Source organism: Bos javanicus, chromosome 8 (genome assembly GCF_032452875.1).
Source record: "Bos javanicus breed banteng chromosome 8, ARS-OSU_banteng_1.0, whole genome shotgun sequence".
Classification (NCBI taxonomy): Eukaryota; Metazoa; Chordata; class Mammalia; order Artiodactyla; family Bovidae; genus Bos; species Bos javanicus.
The window spans coordinates 36,020,209-36,039,648 of record NC_083875.1 but is presented as its reverse complement, the minus strand read 5'-3'; the positions used below and the strand labels follow the sequence as shown (position 1 = coordinate 36,039,648).

The following is a 19,440-nucleotide window of genomic DNA, read 5'->3' as shown; positions in this document are numbered from 1 at the left end:
AGCAACAGCATTTAAATATTTGTCCCCAAGGGGATATTTCACTCTATTCACAGTGTATTGTACTATGCTGCACTCAGTCGCTCAATTGTGTTTGACTCTTTGTGACCCCATGGACTGTAGACCCCGAGGCTCCTCTCCCCATGGGACTCTCAGGCAAGAATACTGGAGTGAGTCACCATTTCCTACTCCAGGGAACCTTCCCCACCCAGGGATCAAATTCACATCTCTTGTGTCTTCTGCGTTGATAGGTGAATTCTTTGCTACTAGTGCCACCTAGTCATAATGTATTGGCCAGAACTAATCTCAAAGCCCTATTTACTTACAAAAGGTTTAATAAACACAAACCTACATACTGGACATATTTGGCAAACAACCACATTATAGTCAGAGCACACTGAATTCAAAGTATGAGACATTTTATCAACTTTTTATATACATTCCTTTTCAAAGGCATATATATTTTACAGATAAAGTATACGTATCTAAGTAGTTTACTTGTCCATGGCCACTTATTTTATTGGTGTAGAAGATGAAAACTAAATCTAGATTTATCAGGATTTTCAAATTCCCATGCTGCATATTATAACAAACCATGTCCCATTTACTTTGTGTATGAAAATATAGTATTTGAATAAAAGGGAATTTCTGTGGGTCAGACAGCTCCACTCAAAGAGCTTATTCAGTGTAGAAACATCATCTTGTATGACTCCAATATAGATCACCTGGTATGTTAAAGCTAGTCTTTGAGTTCTTGCAATAGGAATCCAGCATATTTGCATTTAACTTGTAAAATATGTCCCTTCCAGGGTTTTGGCACTTGTAACAACTTTTCTAACTAAACTAACTCCCTGAAAATAAATAGTAGACTTCTTGACATTTTAAAATTGATTGCTTTTTCACCCTGGTTGTTAGGGTTTCTTTTAACTTGTAGGGGTAGATTGTTTGCCAATACTACACAATACAATGAACTCCTTGATCACTAAGAGTTACTATTGGGACTTTCCAGTGTGGTATGTTTTCTCATCACTGATTGGTTTATGCTTCACTATTGTTACCCAGATTCTCAATGTTGTTTCTAAATTTCCACATTGGATATGACATTCAAAAATACAGTTCCTCTGAAACGACTGTGCATCCTGAAACTCACAAATAATTTAAAAGCAGTATCCTTTACAATTTATTGAACATGCGTGCATTCCATATATAATTTTTTCTGAGCAAAGTATTTCAAAGTTTGAGGCATTTACATTTTTTTTCCCCTCTAAAGTGCTATCTGAGTGATAGGAATTTTATTTCCTGACTCAAGCTGTTTCGTAGGTTGAACAAATACAAGTCTCCAAACATAATGTAGACAAAATATTGACATAAAAAAGAATAATGAATCTACATGTTCTATCTTCATTTAACAAGCACCCCCGAAAGCCTGTAAAATTGTTTGGTGTTTTCACCCATTTTCATTTGGGCTCACATGCACTGCAAAGTCAGTCAGAGGCTCAGTCAAATATCTATTCTCCACAATTTTTTCCCCAGGATATAGATTTTCTCCCTCTCTTTGATAAACAGCCTTCAGACATAGGCTCAGAGAGTAAGATAAATGAAAGAAAAGTGAAGTTCTAGACAATCTTATACAAGTAGCTCAAAATGCTTACAGATTCTGCCTTTGCTCTAAGCCTAACCTAGGTCAGTAATTACAGTAAACCAATCCTTTCATATATATTTTGAAGAAAGAAGTGAAATAAGATTACTGGTCTTTCAGTGAGCACATATTTCACCCCAGAGGGCTTCAAGTTACTCTGTAGCATGACTCTGTGTGTGTGTATGCTCAGACTTCACAAAATTTAGTGAAAGTGATTAAAGGAAAGAAGGATTATTCCCAATATGTTGAATGAGGGAGCAGTCAATAAACCAAGCACCTCCCTATTCATACTGTTTACATTAACCAATTTAATCTACACAAATCTGGCATGAATGACACTTGTGATTTGCATATTTCATTTAAAGACACAGCCATATAATTAAAGTGAATAGTCCAGAGATACACAGAAAGCAAATGGCAGAGGGACAGTGTGAACCTACAATTCCAGTCATATCTTCTTTTAAAATACACTGTTTCATAAAACAATTATGATCACCCACTAGGGCCACATTTGCATACACATCCATTTCCTTCTGTGACATCTGTCTAAAGAAATTTCAGAAGCACAATGTAGCCTTCTTTGACTTATAAAAAATATTTACCTCAGGAAAATTTAGACTTTCAGCTAAAAAAAAAAAGGAAAATATTTTTCTACGTTGAGCTTTGTTGGAATTAACTTACATAGACTCTAGTGTGTAGGTGTAATTAGAAAGATAGCTTCCACTGTACATCTGTAATGTCAGGCACCTTCTAGATTTCCCTAAGTGACCAATATGAAGTCTGGGAACCTCTTGCAGGCAGCTTAGGGGCTCAGGCACCATGCAGGAACTTATCATGTAGCTGAACTGCTAGTCTGCCTCACAGTGGAACAAAGAGGTATAACACTTAGACAAGGTCTCCAAGCCTCTCTGGCAGATCTAATAACATATTTTAGTGAAAAGAAGTGAAGCAAAAGTGTTAGTCACTCGGTCATGTCTAACTCTTTGTGACCCCATGGACTGTAGCCAGCCAGGCTCCTCTGTCCACGGAATTCTCCAGGCAAGAATACTGGAATGTGTAGCCGTTCCTTCCTCCAAGGGATCTTCCTGACCAAGGGCTGGAACCCAGGTCTGGTCTCCTGCATTGCAGGTAGATTCTTGACTGTCTGAGCCACCTGAGAAAAGATCCCATAAATAGAATTGACTGAAGACTGAGGGTGTGTGAAGGAAATGAATTAGGATTTCAGTAGCCTTACTGGGGGCTTCACAGAGGTTGTGGTGAGATTCTTAAAGATGATTCGGTCATCTGAGAAAGCAATTAACTAATATGAAGACAAATAAACATTTTATAGCAGTGGATAGAGCAAGAATCTGGGGAGTAATAGAGAAAAGAGTAACAGTAAAATGTACTTTAAACAGCAAAATATTAAGAAAAAAATAAAGCCTTTTCTTTTCCATACAATTAAAATAGTTGCATGTAAAAAATTCACAAATATTGTGATTAATGTTTCTGTGTTAATTTCTTAATTAGGCGCTTGAGTTAAAGGAAAAAAAAAAAGTCAGGAAGTAGGTTATAGGTCTGACACGTTGTGGACAGTTGGCTTTATTCTTCAGAATACTTTGGAATTTATGAGTATTATGGAATATAAGAGAAATGAGTAGCAGTCTCAGGATCCTGAGCCCCAGTATAGTAAAGATTTCCTTCTAAAAGGGGGGTGGTGGTGGGGGAACCTCTTCATGTGAAATCTACAGGCTGGGCCTTCCAGGAACCTGTGTCTCAACAGAGCTCAAGCAGAAGACGTGCTGGCTGTGTGCTTATTAAATGCCAAGAGGTGCTAAAAAGAGTTTGGCTGTGAGTCCAGGTGCCAAGGATGATTGGAAGTTTGATTTTTCCTTCGCTGGAGCCAGCATGGCCAAAGAAGAGGCTCACATTTGATTGAATTTTGTGGAATAGTAAATGGAGCACAGTATTTTATCTATTTCTTCTTTAATGCTTTCACTATGTGTTTATGTGAATTCTAGCAAAGACCTAGAGCAATAAAGCTAATGCTTAATCCTTTCTAGCAAAGATTAATTCTTTTAATAATTCAAGTTGGTTTATCAAATTCACTGAGGGAATTTTTACTAAGCAAGTAGAAGAATAATTCAGATCTGCCTAGTGTGTCTTATTTTGGTAAGCATATGTTATTTCCCCCATCTCTGTATTTTAATTTAGTGATTACTTTTGAAATTAAATAAATTTATTGATGATACTTAATCTTCCTCTAAGGTTAAGACTTTTGGTAGTATCTCATATTCACTTTAAATAGACGAACATAAAATCTGTTGCCCATGCTAGACATTTTGCTAGACATGCTAGACACTTTGCTAGACATGCTAGACACTTTCAAAAATGAAAGTACATATAATTATTAATAATTATATATATATATATATATATATATATATTTACACTTGAAAAACAGATACCAACTGGAATGGTTCAAGCAATCTAGGACATAAAGTTACCTTAGTTTTAAGCATTAATCCAGACAGGTATTACGAAAGGTGACTATAAACAATTCTATGACTTCACTATAAAGCTAGTTTTCAATCATAGACTTTTTCTTATTTATAGGTTTATGAAGAGACATGATTCCAAAAATGCATCTTAACATGAAAGGCTTAAATACCCAGTCTAAAACTGCCATGAGAGAAAAATAAAAGGAATTTTTTTTTTTCCTGTAATTATAGGCATTAATCCGGGAAAGTGTGCAGCATGTGTATATTAATGCATTTGCTAATTTCTCTAAGATAATTTCTGAGACATTAGAAAGAGTAAATTAAAGACAGCTTTCTTAGATAAAGGGTGCAAAGGGATGCAGTTATATTGCTACTCTTGGTGGATGAAAATATCTGAAAATGGGAAATTTGATCAAGATCATTAGTGAGAGTTAATACTGAGCAATAAACCACAGTGTGAAAATACTGTTATGAGAGGCTATAGAACTGTATGACTTTGGGAAATTTACTTAAAATCTCAGTACATCAGTTTTCTTGTCTATGAAATAGATATAATAATAGTATTTCCATTATAAGGTTGTTGTGAGGATTAAATTATACATGTCTAACATATAAAAAGGGATGATACACAGTAGACAGTATAATGTGTAGCTATTGATTTTATTTGCTGTTGTCATTTAGTCTTTCAGTCATGTCCCACTCTATTGTGACCCCTCTGTATAGCACACCAGGCTCTTGTGTACAAGAGATTTCCCAGGCAAGGATACTGGAATGGGTTGCCATTTCCTTCTTCAGGAGATATGCCCAACCCAGGGAATGAACCCATGTCTCCTGCATTGACAGGTGGGTTCTTTACCACTGAGCCACCTGGGAAACCCACTGACTTTAATTAGGTTCCCTAAAATAATAAAACTCTGATCATATTTTATAATCGTTTATCATGATATGCAGTAACTTTCTGTTCCACCTCCTTTTGCTTGTCTCATGTAACATAACACAGTAACCATTGACAAACATGTCTTTATGTGTATTACTGCTGTAAAGAAAATCATTTTGTGTTGTACCACAGATTCAATCATTCTGACAACAGCTAAGTAGGGAAAAATTTGCATAAGAACACATGTATACCTATGGCTATTCATGTTGGTATATGGCAGAAACCGATAACGTTGTAAAGCAAGGACCCTCTAATTAAAAATAAATTAACTAAAACAAAACAAAAGAAACCTATGTAACAATTAATTTGTGCAACAGTTAGTTACTGAGTATGTCCTCTGTACCAGGGTCAGAATATACAGGGAATGTTCTATTCAAAGCCACTGTCTTCTTATACTTTCTATAGATTGCAGAAGGAAAAGTTAGACAAATAAACACCTTTATAATAGATGTGGTATGTAAGTGCTCTGGAGGCAAGAGAAAATAGATTAAGTGGTACAAGAAGAGGCAGAGGTGGGAGGAAACAGCACGGTGATAAGGTGACATTCAAGAAGAAACTTGACAGTCACAGGGGGAAACCAACTGCTGTTATACTGGGAAAGCATTCTAAGAAGAGAAGCATGTACATAGCACCTCAGGCCTGAGGGTGCTGACAAGATTCTAGGGAGAAGGGGACACTGCATTAGACTGAACAAATGACAGCGGGGAATGGAGATAGAAGACCAGGTCTGAGAGCAGGCCAGATCATGAGTCACCTTGAAGTCCATAGTAAGAACTTTAGCTTTCAACCTGAGTAAGACGAAGGAGCAGTTGGAGAGTTTTAAGCAAAGACCGTGTGAAACTGGAATACAGTGTGCTTAGATTTTGCTTTTAACATGGTGATCAAGAGACACAGGGAAATGAATTCTGAGCTCCTTGAAACACTGGCCCACAACCATCAATGTGCGATTTCATCCTCCAGCTCTCCAGGCTCTCGAACCTGTTTTCTAGGGTCCTAGATCCTGCCTTTAAGGGAAGATGAAAGATGAATAAGAAAGTGGGAGAAAAGAAGAGAGAGAGAAGAGCAAGAAGAGATACTTTCTATACAAATACGTCTCATTATAACTTATCAGACAGTTACAACTGTCTGAAAGGAGCAACTGAAGCAGAGGTTGTGCTGCTTCTAAGGAGGACAGCAGCCACACTCTGACCACATTCTGAACTTCCTAGCTTTTCCATGTAGTTGCTTCATGACCCTAGCAGAATAACATGATTTTTGTCTCAGTTTCCTCATCCTTAAAATGTGGTAAATCTTCATCCCAGGCTGGCTGTGAAATGTAAGTGTCTGACATACAATATGCAAGGGTCAGTATATTTTGCTATTGTTTTTTACAACAACATGAGATTTGTAATAAGGTAGTATTGGTTGCAAGATGGTACTTATGAAAATATCTTTTTTATAAGTTAAAATGCACCATTAAGGTGTACAATAAGCCTAAATAAGAGACTACACTAAATGTTCTAATTAATTTTTAAATCCATCTAATTTCATATTTGTTAAAATGTTATTGATACAAGGAGAAATGTCATCTTTAAAATGATAGGAAAATGATTATCAAAAATGGAATAAAAAAAAGAAAAAGGTAGTATTTGGTTAATACTTAAAACATAAGATCCAATAGGTAAGACTATTTCTGCCATCAAACTACCTTAAATTACAAATCGCAAATTATGTATGCCTGTGCCAAAATACAACTGCTTCAGCAAGTAGTGAATTTGCATATACAATAATTTTAATCAAAGGCACCTAGTTGATTGCACAATTATCTGTTTTGCATACACAAAATTTGAATTCTGTACATGTGAATCCTCGTTTGTACATGCACCTAATTATTTTGTTGGTGCAACTTAGAAATCCTGCTTAATATATTAGGGTGTTAGTTATCTTCCATTTATAGCAAGATGGATTCAGTTTTTATTGACTAGTATGACAGAACTCCTTGAAGAATACGGGAATGGATCCTGGTTCCACTCCTGACAGAGGGGAATGCTACTATACTTGCATTTTGAGCCAAGAAAAAAATTTTAAAAAACATGTTTTTCTACACACACTTTCGCTTTTTGCCTTCTTATTTAGAAGTTATTTCAAAATTTAAAGAAGACTTCAGTTCACAGGGAGAAGCCTTGAGTGGTGATCATAATGAGTTCACTCAATTTTCCACATTGTTAGTCTCTAAATGACAGGAGTGGGCTGTTGATCCAACTACTCTTAGGCATTAGAGAAAATTTAGAGCTGGTAAAAAGTACCAAATTTATAGTCCTGTAGACAGAAGCTCTCTATGGAGCTTCTAAACAACAAGAACAAAATAGCTTGAAAGCAGTGAGGCAAAACTCTCTATATTATTATGGATTTGCCGGACAATCAAGATTCTAGTAAGGCCCTAAGTGAGGGTGATGTGATACATCACAGGCTGGGAAAACTGATGACCATAATAATAAAGTTCTAGATAAGCAGGAAGCCTATTTTCCAACTAATTTATTCTGAAGTCCATTAGGGCACAAGCCTGTTCAAAATCCAAAATTATTCACAAACTCATATTAAGAGGTTGCTCTATATTACAGATGGGTCATTGTTAATAGCAGGTGTCTTCTGCCATTTGAATCTTTCAGATGCAGGTCTTTTCCACATGCTTTTGGGATCAGCCTTGAGAATCCAACTAAGATCCAATTTAGTAACCTAAATAGACATTAAACATCATCACTGTTTCTCCGACTATTTACCCAAATGCAGATAGGTACTTGTAACAAGCAGATTCTACATTAGAGCAAGAGTAGAAATCCAGTGTGGGAATTTTCATGATTTTGCCAACTACATATTGATTCATCTTGGTAGTCAGACTACAGAGAAATCCTTTCAAGTGTTCAGAATTCTTGAACTTTGAACCTTGTCATCCAGTTCAATATTGAATGGTGTATATATAATAAATTTCCTCTCAAATACATAAACGTATTCATTACTGTTGGTTTAAACTCAGATCAAGTCTATCTATAGTGACTCTTCAATAATACTATATGGTCTGTTTCCTTCCAATGTTCACTTTCATAATCTCCTGGAAGGAAACATGCTGTAGTAGTTAAAACACAGGGGGTCTGAGAGTCAGCCATGTCTGGTATGGGAGACTGAACCATGCCTCTAGGAATTTGTGTGCTGGTTTTATTCCTTCCCACACTGACTTTGAGTTTGGACTTTATTTTGACCAGTGAGGCATTAGCGAGCATGCTGCACAGTGAGGCACTTGCCACGGGGCCTGTGCCCTGGAGCAATCCCTGGAACTGAACTGCGTGATGTGAAAGTTTAAGCTATTCTCTCCACACTGTGGAGAGCTGTGAAGAATGACTCATCATGTAGGAAGAGGGGACACATGAAGAACTGAGACCACCAGTTAAGCTTCTACTTGAATGTAGACATGTAAGTGGCCCCAGCCAACTTCAGGTGGAGCAGAATAATTGCCCAGTAAACCTACAGAATCATGATGACTATCAAGTGGTTATTTTAAGGCATTGAGATTTAGGGTAGTTTGTTACACAAAAATAGATAATTGATATATCTTGGATCAAACTCAGGTTCCATTACTTGTCTAGCCATGCAAATTTGGCTAGTTGTTTAAGCTTTCTAATTCTTACATCTTTCAGCTCTATGTTACAGGTAATAATTGCAGTACTTCATAGGACTGTGCAATAGAACAAAGTAATAAATATAAATAATTTAGTACAATACCTGAGCCATTATAAGTGCTTAGTGAAAGTTGCTCTGTCACATCCGATTCTTTGCGACCCCATGGACTATATAGTCCGTGGAATTCTCTAGGCCAGAATACTGGAGTGAGTAGCCTTTCCCTTCTCCAGGGGATTTTCCTAACTCAGGGATCGAACCCAAGTCTCCCGCATGGCAGGCAGATTCTTTACCAGTTGAGTCACAAGGGAAGCCCAATGAACAATAATTTTTATCATCAGTTTCATCACCTCAACCATCATCACCATTACAACAATCATCACCACTAACACCAACACCCGTATGAACGCTGCCAGAAACACTTTCCTGATATCTAATCCTTTCATGATGCCCTTTGTGTCTCTGGTCTATAATGAAAATCAATCCTTTTTAACTGATACATTTTTAATGCCTCATATACAGGCAAAACTTCTTTCCTTAAGGTCAATGATAATGTAATGAAAATAACTCATTTAGGTAGCCTTTCACATTATTTTATTAGTTTACTAAAGAGATTTGGCAAAATCACTAAAAGTAAATTTAATAGTCCTATTTGAATTTTTGTCTTATTGTCATGAATATTAAGTCTTTAAAAAAAATTCTGGCTATTCTAAAAAAAAAAGAAAAAAGAACCTGTGTCTCCCATGAAAAAGGAATTTTCACAAAAGAATAGATTTTGTTGTGTACTTTGTATATAAGGACATAAAATAAAATATTAACCTGAGAGAGGAATATTTATACCTATTGAATGAAGGCCAGGAAAGAATGTAGTGTGTGGTCTAAAACAGTGGCTCCCAAGCTCTATTCCTGATTAGAAACATGTGGGATGACTAATAAAATTCAGATTCCTGCGCACTTCAGTCTTCTCTCAATCCTCTGTTTATAACAATTGTACCAAAGGATAATATTTTCATAGTCAGGTGAGGAAAGCATTAAAATCAGATTAATTTTAAAAATGAAAATTCAGATACCCTATGATTTGATTACATTCTTTGGAGTACAGGGATTTTTCTATTGCTCTTCAAATCCAATCAGGTGGGGAGTTGAATATTCTACCCAGGGCCCACCACGTACAATTTCAATGTCTCTTCTCTTCTTTCTACTTCTTCCTTCTCTCCCCTCATACTTAGACAGAAGGTAAGTACTCCTAAGTGATACTGATTCTCCTGAAATATGAGGGAAAACTTATGGGGTTGGTAGGCCTTTGCTGGTATTCCCTGGTGGCTCAGTGGTAAGGAATCCTTGGAAGATTCAATGCAGGAAATGTGGGTTTGATCCCTGGGTAGGGAAGATCCCATGGAGAAGGAAAAGGCAACCTATGCCAGTATTCTTGCCCGGGAAATCCCACAGACAGAGAGGCCTGGTGGGCTACAGTCCATGGGGTTGCAAAGCGGTTATTGTTAGTCAACTCAGCTACTAAACAACAACAAAAACAACAGGCCCTTCCTACTCAAAGTGTGGTTCATGGAGCAGTAACATCTACAGCATGTTAAAAATGCAAATTTCAAGCCCTGATAACAGAGTAGTGGTTCTCCATTCCAGTCCCCCATAGAATCACTAGGAAGCCAGAGCATTAACTTTTGGATGCCAGGCACCATCCAAGAGACTCTGAGAGGGCCCAGTAGGTAACTTTTTTTTTTTTTCCCTTAAATTCTTTGGTGGTTATAACATGTAGTTTGGGTGGAGACACACTCATCTCAAGGAAGGAGAGCATGAAATTGCAGACTGATTTCACTACTTCTCCTTCCATGGCCTTCTCTAGGCTCTTAGGGAAATCCTGGTTCTGGAAATTCCTTTAGATTTTTTTACACCACTGGACAAGGAACTCTTGGCTTATTACTCAGGGTTTCTTGACCCATCCTACCTAGTCTGATTTCTATCCTGCCTTCTTGATAATCTCCTTGGAATCTGAATAAACTTCAGTTCAGTTCAGTCACTCAGTCGTGTCTGACTCTTTGCGACCCCATGAATTGCAGCACGCCAGGCCTCCCTGTCCATCACCAACTCCTGGAGTTCACTCAGACTCACGTCCATCGAGTCAGTGATGCCATCCAGCCATCTCATCCTCTGTCGTCCCCTTCTCCTCCTGCCCCCAATCCCTCCGAGCATCAGAGTCTTTTCCAATGAGTCAACTCTTCCCATGAGGTGGCCAAAGTACTAGAGTTTCAGCTTTAGTATCATTCCTTCCAAAGAAATCCCAGGGCTGATCTCGTTCAGAATGGACTGGTTGGATCTCCTTGCAGTCCAAGGGACTCTCAAGAGTCTTCTCCAACACCACAGTTCAAAAGCATCAATTCTTCGGCGCTCAGCCTTCTTCACAGTCCAACTCTCACATCCATACATGACCACAGGAAAAACCATGGCCTTGACTAGACGGACCTTTGTTGGCAAAGTAATATCTTTGCTTTTGAATATGCTATCTAGGTTGGTCCAAGGAGTAAGCGTCTTTTAATTTCATGGCTGCAGTCACCATCTGCAGTGATTTTGGAGCCCAAAAAATAAAGTCTGACACTGTTTCCACTGCTTCCCCATCTATTTCCCATGGAGTGATGCATAACTTTCATAGTATCAATAGGACACAGTACTATGCTTTCAATATAAAAGTCGAGTCCTTTTAAGCACTGCAATGATGGTAATGCTTACTTACATTATGGTTAGGACTCCAACCCCCACAGCCATTGTTGCTTTTTATAATTTTACTGTTGCAGGATGATGATATGATTATCTCTGAATATACTTCAATATTTTTAAAAATGCCTTTTTTGGGTAAAATCTTACATCTCATGCACTTGAAAACTATTCAACTCAAACAAATTGACTTTCTTTAATCCTTCACAGTTTACTGTGGATTAACCAGTGAGAGAGGGAAAATAGACCTTGGGAGCAAGCAAGATCCAGTCTTCTTTGTGTGTGACTGAACTAAAAACTGGTATTTTCCTCCTGTAATCTTAAAATTAATCTTTAAACAGTGAAGTAAGAGCACTAATAAATCCAAATCAAATACTTGAAAAGCAATGTTTTGACTGAAATTCTTGAATAGGGAGTAAACAAAGAGAATTCTTTGTAAAATTGTTGCTAGTTCTTGAACTGGCAGCTTTAGCATTACCTGGGAACACAGAAATGCAAATTTTTGAGTTTTAGTGTAGATCTACCTGATTAGAATCTACATTTTAACAACATAGCCCAAGTGGTTCCTAGGCACATCCAAGTTTGAGAGACATTGATATATCATACAGTAGCACTCACAAATTTTTTCCTCCAATATTTGTTCTTCCCTAAATCCCACAGCATCCCATACAGTTGCCCATTCCTCTTTTTTATCCAAAATATTTGTAAACTTTTCTTGCAACTCCAAACTTCTTATTATCCCCCTCCCAATCACTTGGTTCTTTGACTAAGTCTTAATTTACCAAGAAGTTGAATCTATGGGTAGGGGCAGGATGTGATACAAAGGTTCTGTTTTATTATTATTTTTTCTTTATTGCAAGAAGGGAAAAAAAAAATAGTGAAACTTCTCCATCAACTCTAAACTAATAAACTCTCAAAGAAGTCAAATAGGTAATGACCTGATGCAAAATCTTCTTATAAGTCTGACAATGCAAAGAGTCCATGAAAATACCAGCTCCTCAGTATTGCAAAAACACACAAACATGTTGAGTTTGTTCTTCCAAGATAGAAATAAAAGGGTACCAATTTCTCAGAGATGAATTAGATTGATGCAAACCACACCCACTCATCTTAGTGTTCAATGAACAATCATAATAATCCAAGGCAATTATGGAAGTTAAGATATTAATTCTTTTTCAGTATTTACATCTTTTAAGAATAGTAGCAAAAACAAAAATACTTATCTGTGCAGTAATGATTGAGTGCTTCATTTTCAATAGAAACACTATAGTATTCGTTCTAAAGATTTAGACACTAACAGGCTACTTACTACTTTTCTAATTTGAGAGATTTTGAATAAGAGTATGAATAAGTGAAGCATCTATGAAAACAAACCTCTCCATTGACATAATGCAATTGAAAACTAAATTCTTTGTTTTCATTGGAAAAGAACAGAAGAAACAAAACATCTTAAAAAATCTAATATATTGCAGAGAACTCTAACTTTTCTTTCTTGAGAGCACACCACTGTAGCCTACATTTTATTATTACTACTATTTTGCACAAATTTTGTACCATGTTTCCTTCTGCCACATATAGCATTACTCAGGAGAAATCCCCACAAGGAGCCACAGTGCATTTGTAACAAAGAAAAATTCTGCTTTCCAATACAATGATTCAACTAAAACAAAGTTGGATTTAATCAGCTATGAAACTGGAAAAATGAGAATCAGCCTGCATATTATGACTAAGTTCATTAACACCTCCATGAATTACAGGGCGGGGGGGGGGGGGAGAAACATCTGGTTCTTCTTATCAAATTTCTATATAATTTTAACTTCCTCTTAAAAATTATGTCTTTAAAATACATTGCACTGTCTTTGATAGCATGAATATTAGCATGTTTTCTCAGGATCATCCTGGGCAAACAGATGGCAAAAGTGAAATGGAAAACATTTGGAAAATAGTAGCCTTTCCTAGGCTCCTGGTATAAGTGTACAAGAGGTTCTTTGAGTTCTAATTTTGGTTCCAATCAGAAGAAAATAGGGAAGGGTTATATCCCTGGAAAAAACAATGTAGCCTACTCCAGAACATGCCTTTCAGTCCATTTAAGTGCTCACATTTTTGTAGGTTTTATATGGACATAAATCATTTTGAATCTTAGAATGAAAAACATTCACTATAGATTTGAAAAGAGAAAAACCAACTTACCACAGCAGTTTAGTTAATTCATAGGCACCATCATCTGAAACAACAAAAACATATTTTGATATTGCAATCATAAAAACTTCCAAAAACATTCAAATTGTCTTAAAACACATACTGTGAATTTATCTACAGAATCAAAATTAAATAAGCAATGAAAATACCTTGTCTGATCTAAATCATTTAGCTATTTCAGATGAAAGCATTGCATCCCTACTATTCTACATCCAAATTAGATAATTGCTTGCTTTCAATATCTTTTGCATATGCATACTGGCATATGTATATTTCACAATGTTTTCTTCTGGTATTCACATTTAAAAGTAGGCAGAAATACAGAGTCTATTGAATAATACAATCTTAGTTCTGGCATGAATACAGTCATGACACACATCCTAATATACAGCTCTGAGACTGCCATATAAATCCCTTTGCTAAGCTCAAAAAACCTCTCTATTGTCTATACAGAAAAAAAAAAAAAAAAAGCTCAAGTATTTGTCCCAGTGTCTAGCAGGGTTCCATCAGTTGCTCCTAGTCTACCTAAAATTTTCCCCCAAAACTCTCCAATGCACCCTCATTCTCTTTTTCAAGTTTATCTATCACAGACACTGGTGCCATATTTTCACACCCTATTTTAAACACAAATGTTTTATTTAACAATATTTTAATTTTTCCCTTTTCCTCTGCCTCAATATTCTTTCTACTCATTCTTCAGTTCCACTTCAATTAGCATCTCCTCCATGAAGCTTGTCTTAATGCCCAGAGAAGGAATTAATCTAAGTGTTCCCCCCATATTTTGTAATTTATGGCTATCTCTCATCATTTAAAGACTAGTTGTATTGCACCTGTTTCTGCTAATAAAGTTTTAATTTTGAAGGACTAGTGATACCATTATGAATTAAACACTTTAGTTTCATGACAAAAAAATTAAGGAATTAAAGTTGAAGGAAATTTCCTCTATTGATAAATGACATTTTAGGCAAGTTGTTAAATTCTTTTTGTACCATATGGGAATATTTTCTCTTTTTAAAAATTTAAAAACATCTTATTTGAAGGTTTGAATTCTGTACAGAAAGGTGATAATACTACTGGACCTCTATTAGTACAGTATATGTTTGAAATTAGTATTTTAAAGAACAGTGACACATTTGCCTTGAACAATTAACATGGTGACCCCTGCAGCAAGAATGACATTAGTAGCAGATTCTTAGGGGGAAAAAAAAATCTCTTTATGTAGAATGAAATGACAACATTACTTTGTTGGTAACTTTTTACTCCTGGCCAAGTTAATTATGTTAGATCAGATTGTGTAATTGCAGGGGCTTCCCTCGTGGCTCAGAGGGTAAAGTGTCTGCCTGCAACGTGGGAGACCCAGGTTTGATCTGCGGGTCAGGAAGATTCCTTGGAGAAGGAAATGGCAACCCACTCCAGTACTCTTGCCTGGAAAATTTCATAGATGGGGGAGCCTGGTAAGCTACAGTCCATGGAACTGCAAAGAGTCGCACACGACTGAGCAACTTCACTTTTACACATTCACAATGTCTTGTTCTTTATTCTCCTTTTGGATTCATAATCACTTTCAGCTTCAAAATGTTGACAAACAATTCCATGCAACTGCTCCTACCAGGTTTTTTTTTTTTTTTCCTTCCTAGATGATTATAACTTGGCTATACATCTGTCTTATTAACAGTTTTCTTATTGCTTTCATATATTAAATATCCAGGAAAAAATATTGAGTTGAATAATTAAACCTAAATTATCAATGTAAAGATTTTAATGTGGATATTTAAAATAACAGCTGCTGCTGCTAAGTCACTTCAGTCGTGTCCGACTTGTGCGACCCCATAGATGGCAGCCCACCAGGCTCCCCTGTCCCTGGGATTCTCCAAGCAAGAATACTGGAGTGGGTTGCCATTTCCTTCTCCAATGCATGAAAGTGAAAAGTGAAAGTGAAGTTGCTCAGTCCTGTCCGACTCCTAGCGACCCCATGGACTGCAGCCTACCAGGCTCCTCTGCCCGTGGGATTTTCCAGGCAAGAGTACTGGAGTAGGTTTCCATTGCCTTCTCCAATGCATGCGTGCATGCTAAGCCGCTTCAGTCATGTTCAACTCCGTGCAACCCTATGGACAGCAGCCACCAGGCTCCCCTGTTCATGGGATTCTACAAGCAAGAATAATGGAGTAGGTTGCCATTTCCTTCTCCCAAAATAAGAGCAATGTTTCTTAATTTGGTGAGAGGAAGAACTATATTAGATTATTTGTACCTAAATCTAGACTGATATTTCATCTTCAGAATTATGTGTTATTTCAATGCTCTACAGTTCTTCTCACAGGAAGAACAATGGTATAACACATAATTAAGAAATATATATGCATATATATAGATTTAAATTTGTGATTCAGCAAAGCTCCTAAAGTAGAAAAACACTCAGTAATTGAACACGTACTGATAGTCTGAGTCTACCACCAGGTCAATAGTAGACATGGTCCCCTATAAGAGTCAAAGTTACCAAAGTGTTTTAACATGAGTAAATCAGATATCATTATGGAAGCAACTTTAGAAATATTAATAATGTTAATATTATTAATAAAAATTTCATTTAATTGAGTTTAGATATAATTATTAATATCTGTAAACCTATGACTTTGATTTTCTAAAAAATAAGAGTGTGGACTTTACACACTGATGGGTTAGGGCTATCACCAGTAGATAAAGAAACAGAGAAATGTCAGTGGTGGGCTTCCCTGGTGGCTCAGCAATGAGAAATCCATCTACCAATGCAGGAGACACAGGTTCAATCCCTGATCCAGGAACAACCCATATGCTGAGGAACAAAGCCCATGTACTACAACTACTGAACCTATGCTCTAGAGCCCAAAACCCACAACAACTGAGCCCTCACAATGCAACTCCTGAAGCTCATGTGCCCTAGGGCCCCTGCTCCACAACAGGAGAAGACACCAGTGAGCAGTGTGCACAGCTAGAGTACACCCCGTTCTCTGCAACTAGAAAAAAGTCCATGCAGCAACAAAGGTTCAGTTCAGCCAAAAACAAATACATAAATATATATATATATATTTAAATAAATGTCTTTGGTAAGCAGCCTGGAATTTATTGTTGCATTGTTCTTCTGTGCCAGATGTAATGCAAACATAGCTGGACTAGGGACTATAGGGACAAACAGCTTCCTGAGAACAATGATCTGATGTTAGTCTCCTATTTCACTCAAAAGGCAACCAAAATTTAGCAAAGAAAATCCCATTAAAATAAATGTTTATTAGGGAATGCTTAATTGATATCTGTCCCAGGGATATTTAAATAAATATTTTCTTTCACATGACTGGAATTGCCAAAGAACAGGACAAATCAAAACCTCTAATTCTAGTAGCAAATTATATTTTCAATGACCTATATGTTCTAACATGTTCATGTAATTAATTCACTACCTTTATTGATCCATATTTTCTATATTTCTTTTTTTTCCAAATATATTTTCCATTTCCCTCTCTCTTCCTTTTGCATTTTGATTAGGTCCTGAGAATGGCATCCACAAAATATAGGAATCCTTCCAGATAAAATAGATAACTTACTAAGTGTATAACCAACTGATGAAGAAGACAAAAGATCCTATCAAAAACTTTAGAATTTTTGTTTTGATTCTAGAGTTGCTGGCATAAGTATGAAAATGGAGTCATTCCAAATAAGGTGGTTTATGGATAGAACATGCACCTATGTGCTTTTTATGGCTTAAAAGAAGTTTTCTGAAGATTTTTCATATGCAAATTTATTCAAATAGCATTTACAATTAGCATCTACCTCTCTATATTTGACCATTTAATTCTCATAAAGGGTATCCATTTTCTATAAAAGAACCCCAGTGTCTGAGTACAGGAACAGAATACTAAACTAGATATCATTCCAATATTGTGATCATATGATTTGTTAAAAAATGAAGTGAAGAATAAATTAAATATGTATTATTGCCTTCTCTGTATATCCATACTAAACAGAAAGTAGGAATAAGCCAGCTATTTCTATATTTACTTGTAGAACCAATTATAGAAATAATTATGAAAACAAATGCAAATAGGTACCCACTCTGGGCATAGAAAATTATTTTAGCAGTTAAATTCCTGAGTTCCAATAATATCACTGAAACACATGCATGCTTATATACTACATACATATGTATCTTTATCTTATATACACATACACACACACACATGCATATACAGATACAGATACATAGGTGGTCAGAGTAATTCTCCTTTCTAGTTTCATTAGATTTTCTCTTAGCATTTCCTTTTCTTCCTACCAAAACTCCAGTTCATATTTCTTATATCAGTAATGAGCAAGTGAAGGACGTGAGCTTCAGTGACAGAAGATGATGGTAACAGGGGAAGGAACCAAGAGTGAAATGGAACTGTTGTGACTGAGCCTCAGTACATACATCCCGAAAGAGCCCTGGGCCAAAGCCCAGACCAGATTTTGTTTAAAAAAAAATAAAGGATAAATATTAGGTTTTATTAGAACTTTTTTGTTCTGAAATACAAACAAATTTTATTTCAGTCATAAATAACTAGTACCTCTATTTTAATCATATTAGGCTGAGGTTTTCCTTAGTTTTGTGAGTATAAATGTCAACTAGGAAGTTGAATGCGGAAGTCCATGGTTCAGTGGGAAGGTTAGGGCTAGAAACACACATTGGGAATGGAATCATAGAGATGGTATCCAAGATATGGAAATTAGACAGCATGTCAGTAGCAAAGAGTAGAAGGTTTAGGCTAGAGGCTAAGGAAGCCCAACATGAAGAGTGAGAACTGAAGACAAATCACAATCAAATTCTGTAAACTCCAGGAGTAAACTGGACAGGGAGGCCTGGCGTGCTGCAGTTCACGAGGTCGCAAAAAGTTGGACATGACTGAGCAACTGAACTGAACTGAACTCTGTAACCTTTAGCTAGAGAGGAAGATTTAACTGGGTCTTTATCAAGTCTCTGCTTAATGCCACATTCTGTGCTAGGTATCCTAATGAACAAAATTGACTCCCATTCGATCTGCCTTATGCTTTAGAGCAGTGGTCCCCAACAATTTTTGGAACCAGAGACTGGTTTTGTGGAAGACCGTTTTTCCACGGATCGGGGTAGGGGTGGTTTTAGGATGATTTGAGCGCATTACATTTATTGTGTACTTTATTTTTATTATTATTACATTGCAATATATAATTGAGTAATTAAACAATTGTCACTTGCCACTCACTAATAGAGTTTTGATACGAGTCTGCAAGCAGTTGATTTATCATGGTCTCTGTGCAGTCAAGCCTCTCTGCTAATGATAAACTGTATTTGCATCTGCTCCTCAGTGCTAGCATCTTCACCTCAGGTTCACCTCAGATCATCAGGCATTAGATTCTCATAAGGAGCATGCAACCTAGATCCTTGCACGTGCAGTTCACAGTAGGGTTCAGGCACTTATGAGAACCTAATGCTGCCACTGACCTGACGGGAGGAAGAGCTCGGGTGGTAATGTGAATGATGGGGAGCAGCTGTAAATGAAAAGGCTTCACTTGCTGATCACTATTCACCTCCTGCTTAAGCCCAGTTCTTAACAGCACACTCATCAGTACCAGGGGTTGGGGACCCCTGGTTTAGAGCCCATCAAACTATGTTTCTCCAGTATGTCTGTATTCACAAAAACATCCTAGTGGCATTCTAAGATTTTTCAACTTCAACCAGCACTTTATTATTCCAGTGTCAAGCATTTCTTACAACAACCACTCTCTTTCATTTCTTCTCAATTCCTTTCAAAATCTAAAACCCACAGATT

The 19,440-nt window shown here is 36.7% G+C and overlaps 1 protein-coding gene across 13 annotated transcripts in view; it reads right to left on the bottom strand.

The window, feature by feature from the left end:
* The window catches only part of PTPRD (protein tyrosine phosphatase receptor type D), a 2,538,842-nt gene that overhangs the window by 1,132,671 nt on the left and 1,386,731 nt on the right, over positions 1 to 19,440 (bottom strand). For all 13 annotated transcript variants that reach the window (XM_061425298.1, XM_061425300.1, XM_061425301.1 and 10 more), the window contains exon 8: positions 13,622 to 13,655. The gene's annotated coding sequence lies outside the window, so the exon portion shown is untranslated. The remainder of the gene's footprint in view (positions 1 to 13,621; positions 13,656 to 19,440) is intronic.